This window comes from Agelaius phoeniceus, chromosome 13, assembly GCF_051311805.1.
Source record: "Agelaius phoeniceus isolate bAgePho1 chromosome 13, bAgePho1.hap1, whole genome shotgun sequence".
Classification (NCBI taxonomy): Eukaryota; Metazoa; Chordata; class Aves; order Passeriformes; family Icteridae; genus Agelaius; species Agelaius phoeniceus.
This window is the reverse complement of record NC_135277.1, coordinates 13003863-13012827: the sequence shown is the minus strand read 5'-3', so window position 1 is coordinate 13012827 and position 8965 is coordinate 13003863. Positions and strand designations below refer to the sequence as shown.

Below are 8965 nucleotides of genomic sequence, written 5' to 3'. Positions count from 1 at the left end.
GGCCGTCACCTGCCGGGGCCGTCCCTCCCGAGCCGCCTCCGCAGCCCGGCCCCGCGCTGGAGCCGCCCGCCTGCTGCAGCCGCCTGCCTGCGTGTTTGGTACCAGACTCCGGGACGTCAGTGTTGAATCATGGATGACATGCTGAATGTCTGAAGGGCTGTTTCACCTCTAAATTTAAATGACATCAGGAAACTGGAAAAAGAAAGCTGCTGCTGTGTGGTTATGCTCCATGGGTTTTGTTGGATTGCCTCTGATCTGATCCTCCAAGTGATAAATACCATTTTTCTCTGCTTCTCATGGTGTCAGTTCTTAATACGTCAGTTCAGTTGGGAAAGCCATTGTGCAAATGGCTGAGAAGGAAACTGCACCTAACACTGGTAGCTTATAATCAGACCTGGCCATATGTACATAAACACACGTACCACATGTGCTTATACACAGGTGTCATTCCTGACAGAGTGAGGCTACAGTAGACATTGAATACATAAATCTGCCTGGAAAATGGGTTGTCCTTAAGAAGAGCCTCAGTGTGTAGCTCAGGAAGGAAGCATGGCTCTTGGAGTAGGTGTGGATTAGTCTGACAGAATAGAATCTGAGACTTGGGGAAACCAAATCTGTAGATACTTCAAGACTTCAGTAAATCTAAAAAGAAGCCAAACCCAGGAGATCTTGGGACAAACTTATGTCAGGTTTTGGTTTTAACACAATCTTGTTTGGACAGAATGAGGAAAGAAACCAGTTGTTTGTGTGTCTATATTTTAAGCCAGGAGCAATGTTGTAGGTGGAGGCAGTGGTATAGAAGCTGAAATGGGAGGATAGTAGTAGAAGGTGGGCTGGGAGGTGCAGTGAGTGCAGTAAATGCAGTTTGGACATGACATTACATGGGCAGAGGCTTTAAACTGAAAGAGGGCAGGTTTAGATTAGATATTGGGAGGAAAATTTTACAGTGAGAGTGGTGAGTCACTGGCACAGGTTGCCCGGAGAAGCTGTGGCTGCCCCATCCCTGGAAGTGTCCAAGGCCAGGCTGGATGGGGTTTTGAGCAGCCTGGTCTAGTGGAAGGTGTCCCTGCCAATGGCAGGGAGTTGGAACTGGATGGTCTTTAAGGCCCCTTCCAACCTAAACCATTTCGTGATTCTATAAGAAAATGCTACATATTGCCACAAAAGTTCAGTACCATCACTGAATTACTGAATTACCCCAGCAGCTTCCTTTATGGTATCACTAAGTATTGAAAAGGCTATTTTGAAGAGGTCTAGAAGGTCTAGAAGGCAGTTCCTTTGTAAATATGACTGGAATTGTCCATAAAAATGGCAGTTGAGTTTGAAAAGCCTCAAGAAACAGGGTGTCTGCACGGATGCAGGTGGAAAGGGTTATTGATGCAACTGAGTTTAAGACTCTGCTTGCTGAATTCTTGAGGCTGCTGGATTTAAAGCGTTTACTGGGGAGCTGCTGAGAGTGAAGAGCACTCTTCCCTCGCGGGGGAAGGCAGGCAGCCAGCAGGCGGCAGGAAGAGCTCATTAAACCACAGTGGTGTGCATTAACCAGCACCGCGGATTTTCGCTGCAAAACCTGTTTTGCCTCTCATGAATTCTTACTAACCGCGCGAGATCTTTTAGGGAGGTGAGGAGGGAAGGGCTGAGGAGCCAGCCCGGCTAACGCCGCTGAGCGCCGCGCGGTGCTGCCCTCGGGCCGCGCTCAGCCCGCCCAGGTGGCCGCGGCGGGGCCGGGACACGCCGGGGCGGTGCCGCCCGGCCCGCCCCCACCTCGGGCTGTACGGGAAGTGATGTTGCCTTGACGGAAAAGACACGGTCGGAGCCCAAAAAAAGGCAGGTGCGGCGTGACGCGGCTGCGGGAGCTCCGGCGGCCGGGAGGCGAGCAGGTAGGGCGGCAGGGGAGGCGAACGGGGCAGCGAGCAGGGATGGCTCGGCTCGGCCGGGCTGGCAGAGGGCTTGGTCAGAGCCCCGGGACGGTGTTTCGGGCGGGGAACTCTGCGTGCCGGCGCCCCACGGCTCCGGAACAGCGACTCGGGCTTTGACAAAGGGGCCTCGCTGCGGAGAGGAGAGCGAGCCGTCCGTAGCCTCGGCCTTGGGCCGCCCCTCAGGTGCTTCCCCTCACGGCGGCTGCCGGGAGCGCCGGCAAACAGCCCCGCTCGGGCCTTCCTTCCCGCGCTGCTGCTGCTGCGGGAGCTGCCAGCTCCCACCCTCTACACCTGCCTTTCTTTCACAGAGGAGAAGTGGACTGCATGTCTGGCTTAAATTTTTAAAAAGGCTTTAAAAATGGTCAGTCGTTGTGAGAGCACCATAATGATGTTGTATCTGCCTAGCCGGGACTCAGATCTTATGCGTGACTATTAACAGACCTGTTGCTCCTTTCTGAGCACTGTGTGTTTGTGTAAGGGAGGCTTCGTGCTGAGAAGGCCCTTCAGCCTGATTTGTAATGCTTGGGCTGCATTTACACTTTGGTGATCTTGGATCTAAGGAAATCTAAGTCCATTAGAAACAGCTATTGATTTTCCTTACTCTGTAAGTAACTAGAATATGTTAATATATAAGTGGTATTTTTGATGGTGCTGGCAAAGTATAAAGGACATGCTTAGAACTGTTGAAACCACTCAATTTTTATGTCTTAGACATGTATCAGGAATTTTGTGAGCTTTCTGACTCTTTGACTCTTCTAACACTTCCCTCATAGATGGTGCTTAGGGGGTTTTCATCAGGATAACACATACATGTTTGGAGTTAGTTCTGAAAGGTGATATGTTGCTGCACTTACAGGTTTTTCTTTGAAACTCTACAAAATCTATACTGCCCTTTCTTGGAAACTTAATCTGACATAGACATCTTCTCTCAGCCTTTCTTTCTTGTCACAGACTTTTACTAATTTTGTGAGTGTTCCCAGTATTTTCCAGCCAGGGAATAGCATATACTGCAACATGCATTTCAAATGTTGATAGGTAAATGTAGGAATGGTATTTGTAATGCTAAATGAATGTCTCAAAAGCATGGTTAAAAAGATGGAAAAAAGAACAGCATGTTCCTGTGTTTCTCGTTCAGGGTTCTGATTTTACATCTACTTAATCTCTTGCACAAAGGGGTTTGGGAGAGAGGGTGTGCTACAACTTACGCTGGTTTAATTTCACAGTTAACAAAATTTCCCATGAGCAACCAGATGTCTAAAACCAGACTGTAAGTTTGTTTTATCACTATCGTTAAACATGGGAACACATGAATTTATCACTCGATTACACATTTCCTTTTCTTTCAAAGAGAAGATAAGGTGAGATAAAAGAATTCTTAAGTAGCATTTGACATTTACAGAAACAAATATTTCGTGCAGTAATCCCTCTGTGCCTTTGAATTCTTGGTCGTGCTGTTCCTGCCGGGGATCTCTCGTGCTGGTAAATGACCAGAGAAGTCCATCAGTTTCCAGCATAACCCTGCACTTGCAGATCAACATCATTACTAAGATCACTCTGTCACAGTCAACAGAGGTGGTTAGAATTTAATTTAATCTGAAAAAAACAGGCAAAATTGGCACTAGAGGTAGAATATAAAGAATGAGAACTCCTTTTCTCCTGTTGATGTCTCAGCAAGTAATTAAGTTGCATTTATAAATAATTAATCAAATTAATCAAATATTCCCATCTGCATTAAAGCTGCATTATTGTGCTCTGCACATGTGGTTGGTCCTGCAGAGAGTTATTTAGATACTTATAGGTGAACTTTTCCTGGGCTGGGCATACATAGTGCTCTGGAACTTGCTTTTGCTCCCATTGCTTTGTAGACACCACTCAGTGCTACAGATACAATCTTTGAGTTTACAGCACTGGCTTCAAACATGCCTAAAAAGTTGTTTAAGTAGAGCATGGATAGATAAATTCTATAAGGCAGCATTTTAGCAGAAAAACTTTTTTTTTTTCTATTTATACAAATATATTCCCAATCAGTCTCTCTGGATATAGCATCTGGTTTTGAGGTTTCTTTTCCTCATTTCTTTTTTTCTCTTCTTAGTCAGAACTGCATCCCTGTCAGGAGGCAGGACTAACTTGAACCATGTTAAATCAGCTGAGATCACTTAATGATTGAATGATCCTTTTATCTCCAGTGGAGCTTTGTGAATAAGTCCTAGCCCTGACTTTCTTTTCTGGAACACCCTTACATTGTTGTATTTTCATACATAAAGCATTAGAATTTACTTTTGATTTATAGTAATAAGTAGTCTCAGTGGCTGTGATTTATTTTCCAATCTAATAAGCCTTATGGCATGTAGATTAAAATATGACATATAACCAGCATACTTTTTTCCTGTGGTGTTGGTGTGGCTTCAAAGGGCTGGGGATGCTTTGGGGGGTGTGTGACAGTTTTGCATATCCTGGGTGGTGGAATTCTTTTCACATACTGGTGCATTTCAGCACTCTGGAGCTGACCCAACAAGTTCTTCAGTATTTTAGTCTACAGGAGGAAAAAAAACCAAACCGGCAAATGTCCTTGCTTCTAAGACTCTGAGGATAATATCAAAGTGTAAACCAGTGCAGTGATATTTTCCTGAGTTTGCACACCCATTTCTCATAGCTGTTTTCTTTCCCTATGTCTGATACTTTTACTGATGAGAAATGGGTAAGAATAAAGCATGTCAGAAAAAGGCATTTGTGGAAAACAACATGAAGACTGGTAGTAAGGTAGCAAACTCAGCAGGAGCTTTTCTAGAAATCTGTGATTTGCAATGGACAAAAGAAGTTGGTTAATATGTAATCAGTGTTTTAAAATTAAAAGTCAAGTTTGTGGGCACTTGCAAAAAGTATTTTGAAGATAACTGTACACTTCTGCAGTAATTCTTTGTGTAAATGTGATATGTGAACGAAAGGACTGTAAGGAATGCACCTTGCTGAAATATTTTATGTGCAAATGAAACACTGGATGGATATAAGGACACTACTACACAAATCAAGTAGCTGAGTCCAAATTAAGTTTGGAGATTGTGACTGCAGTTTTGCAGCTGTGTACTGCTATTGGTTTCAAAGGTGATAACAGGATAAAGGAATAGATAGCAAAATAGATAAAACCTGATTCTTCAGTGATACTGTCAGGTAAGGAAGCTCCATGGGTAGAAGCAATGCCTTTTATTAGGATAGCGTATTTAGTTGGAAAGGATAGGCTTTCAGGTATGTAAGCTCCTTTCAGGTTTGAATTAGAAACAGCAGAATGTAAAGCAAAATTGAAAACGATGGATGTACAATTTTTATAATACTTTTATTAAGCTTATGTCATTAGAAGGTGGTGAAGGTTCTCTGGAGCTGTTGTCCAAAGTCAGCCCAGTCTCACTCTTAAACCCTGGCTCATTATTTTCATTACTGTGGGATATTTCATTGGGTTCCCTCATCACTCAAAGACTGTAAGGAAAATGGTTGCTCTGTGAACTGAAAGGAGGAAAACAATTCATTCCAGTAACATCCTTGGGGAAAGGGAATATTTGAACTAGACTGAAGGCTGCTGGTGGTGATAAGGACTAATAAAGCATGTACGGTGGCTAGGGGGGAAAAGAAAACTTCATTCATTTTTCTGAATAAAAATGCAAGTTTTCCTGTTTTCTCCTGTCTCCAGCAGTCTTGCTAGTATGGTATTTTATGTTGGTAGTTGCTGAGGGAAATGACCTTTCTCCTGGAGATCCCTGCTGATAATTGTGTGACTGTCATGGAGTGTGGTGCATTTTGAGAATTCAGGGTATCGCTCAAGGCTCACAGTGGTGGGACTGCTTGTGCTGTGAAATGGTTTTTATGCAAGGTTTGCATGAGATGATTTGCTGCTACAGGTCTTGCCAGTGGCTGGTGCTTTCCATGTCTGCTTGGAAACCTAGATAACATTCAGAATGCAGATTATAGCAAAAAACTGGATAATTGGGGTCTTTTTATGTTTTTTATTTTTCAATTGCAAAGGCTAATCATAATTCCTCCTCCCCCACCCCCACTTGTTTTGTTTTAACCAAACTTTATGCATGCCTGAATGTGACCCAAAATACAGGTATCAGGGCAGTCCTAGCCCTGCTGGTATTATCCATTTCCAACAGATTTTCTCATGCAGCACTTGCAGATCCTGTGCACGTAATTGCACATGCTCCACTGACTTTCTCCTCTAACACTGATTCAGCTTGACAGGTCTTTTCTGTCGGGGCATGGACTGTCTGACTAATACTTAATTTTTTCATTTTTTTTCTTGGAATGGTGTCAGGATAGACATCTCTGTACAGAGATGGTGTTAACCAAGTTTGAAGATAGTACTGTCTGATTTGATGGTGTTTCTTCCGAATTTTGTAGCAAAATTCTTGGAATTTTAGATTGGATAAATATAAGTTGGAGTTATTAAATTAAGTTAGATGTTAAAGTAGTAGTTTTTAAAATGTTCTTTATCTGTGAAATGGAAGAGGTGAATATAAATCTTTATTTGATAGTTTTCTAGAATCATCAGTTTGGATATAGCCCACAGGGCTGGAGATCCTGCTATGAGTCAGGAGGAGCTGCAGAGCAGGCTTTGAAAGGCCTGTGAAAAGAGCCTGCTGCAAAAGTGGAATCATGCTTTTTAGTAGGTTTTGAAACAGAAGACAGCTCCTCCTCCCCCTGATCTGAACTGCTGATATGGCAAAACTCCACTGGTTTTATTCCATTCACTTTTTAATAATAGATGTGCTTAAATTTCATTTGCTTATAAAATAGATATAGTGTCTTTTAAATCCAACTTGAAAGTAAATGTAAAATTGAATGACTGTCACAGTATGTGCTGCAGCAGGTACAACCTGGGCAGCTGGTGGGTTTCCCTTGCAGAACTGGAAACTCTGCCAGCTTTCAGAGGAAGCACGCATCCCAGTCTTCCTTTTGTCTAATCTGCCATTTTTTTGCCATTTTTTCACAAAGTGTTCAGGAAGTTCAGATCTTTGTGGTTTCTTCCCCTCTGTAAAGGAGTGTTAAAGCTGATCAGCAGATCAAATGTTGGGGGAGAAGGCAGAAATAATAGAAATTCAGTGTCTCTGCCCCTCTCTAATGAGCTTTGTTTCCTTAGGAAATCAGGCTAAGAGGCGTGTCCTCATTTCAGCTTTGTTTTTTGCATTGCAAATTTGGAGCTTTGTTCCAAGAAGTCCTTATTGCATTCATAATCTCCAGTGTGGTGTGTTGAGCCTTAGGGAATTTTTCTTCAGCCTAGCATCCTGTGGGAGCATGAAGAATGGGAGCAGTGATGTTTTTAGTAATTGGGAGTCACCCAGGGAGTGGAATGGGGCCAATGGAACTGAAAGCCCTACTTTGGTAATGTACTGCAGAATCACCACCTTTCTAAGCCCACCCCTTCCTCCTGCACACCCTGAGGGAAGGCAGATCAACCAGTCAGGTTAGTTAACCTGGGGAGTCACTGAATAAATGGGAATATGAAGGAGCTCTCATATTAATGGTGCTCATGCTTTAAGAAATGATAGAAAAAAATAGGCATCACAGGTGTTTAATTTGGTTTCATGTGCTTTATTGCATGGAAGATCAAACAACACACTGAAGAAGCAATACTTTGCTGTAGCTCAGAAGCAGCAGACTTCTCTGTCTGCCACATAGTTCACATAATTAACCTTTCCATTTTTCCTCCTGAGAGCAGAGTTAAAGTGCAGAAGGCACTGTTGACAGCTTGTGAGGACAATGATGAACCACTTGCCCTATTAAGTAGATCAGAAAAGATGTGAACAGAATCTTGTGCTGGAAAGCAAACCCAGCACTGCTGAGATTGGTTTTCAAATAACTCAGATAGTGCCAAGAATAAACACATATCAATGAAGCTGAAGTGTGGAGAAAAATATGACAGAAACTTTCAAAGGTGTATTGATATAGGATTGTAAAACATTGAAAATCCTTTCTTAGGTAGCTGTAGTGCACATGTTCCCTTAAATGGGCACAGCAGCTTCCTGTAAAGAAACTGTTTTTTAATTAAAAAAGCTCACTTAGTCATCAACCCTTTAAAGTAGATAAAGATCATTGATCTAAAATGAGGTTTGGAGCTCTTCAGGCTGAAGATAGAGACATCAGATTATTGGTGTGCTTTTACAGCTCCTCACCCAGTGCAGGGCTGCTCCAGGTGCTCTCTTCATGCACTCAGGCCTGCACTGCGTAGGTCTTACAAAATGTGAACCAACACAGTCTCACAGAAGAACTGTAGCACATCATAATTCATCCATCTTTAGGTTAAATGTTCTTTTGAGCACAGATTATGTAATTTGAGTAGTGTGAATGTTGCCAAAATACCATTTCCTGCATACAAAATGATCACATTTGCTCATTTCACTCAAAACAAATAATAATGTTTATTCATACACTTTTTATTGCTATTTTAAATAAACCTGGTTTGACCATTTCTTGGTGTTGTACCATCTTATACAGGGACATGTACAACAGTATTTTTTAATACTGTTTGCTTTCTGATATTTCAGAACTGTAATAAGAGAGGACCTGATTCAAATATTAAAGGGTTCTTTCCTTCCCCTTTTGATTCAGATCTGGAATAGGCATCTCCACTTGGCTTTGCCTTGGGACAGACTGCATAATACAAAGTGGTGTGGAGGCAGAGGATTGCAGTTTTGACAGAATTGACAGATCAATTAGAATCACTCGTTTGGGATAATTTTACTAATCTTTTCTGAGGTCAAATATAACCATATATAAATCTCATTTGGGAAGCAGTCTTTTGATGTTTTTTTCTGATGACAGAGTTTGGTCTAAAGTTTTTTGAAGTGCTGAGTACCGAGCAGCTGCAAAGGATTCCTGTCTTTAGGCAGTATGATGTTCCATGAAAGCAAAATTGATGCTTTTCATTTGTTGATTATTTTACTGTTAACTTTTTATTGTTGAAGAGACCCTGGTAATTCTTGCAAGTTAGTTATCTGGAAACTCTCTTGGAGTGGATTGTTTTTAAGAACCTCCTTTTTATGTAAAATGCTACA

General features: G+C 42.3%; 1 protein-coding gene across 5 annotated transcripts in view; it reads left to right on the top strand.

The window, feature by feature from the left end:
• The window catches only part of RAB27A (RAB27A, member RAS oncogene family), a 32905-nt gene that overhangs the window by 464 nt on the left and 23476 nt on the right, over positions 1 to 8965 (top strand). For 2 of the 5 annotated variants that reach the window (XM_054642199.2, XM_077185344.1), the window contains exon 1: positions 1637 to 1880. The exons of 1 other annotated variant lie outside the window; for it this stretch is intronic. The gene's annotated coding sequence lies outside the window, so the exon portion shown is untranslated. 2 more of the 5 variants (XM_077185346.1, XM_054642200.2) reach the window with 2 other exon arrangements.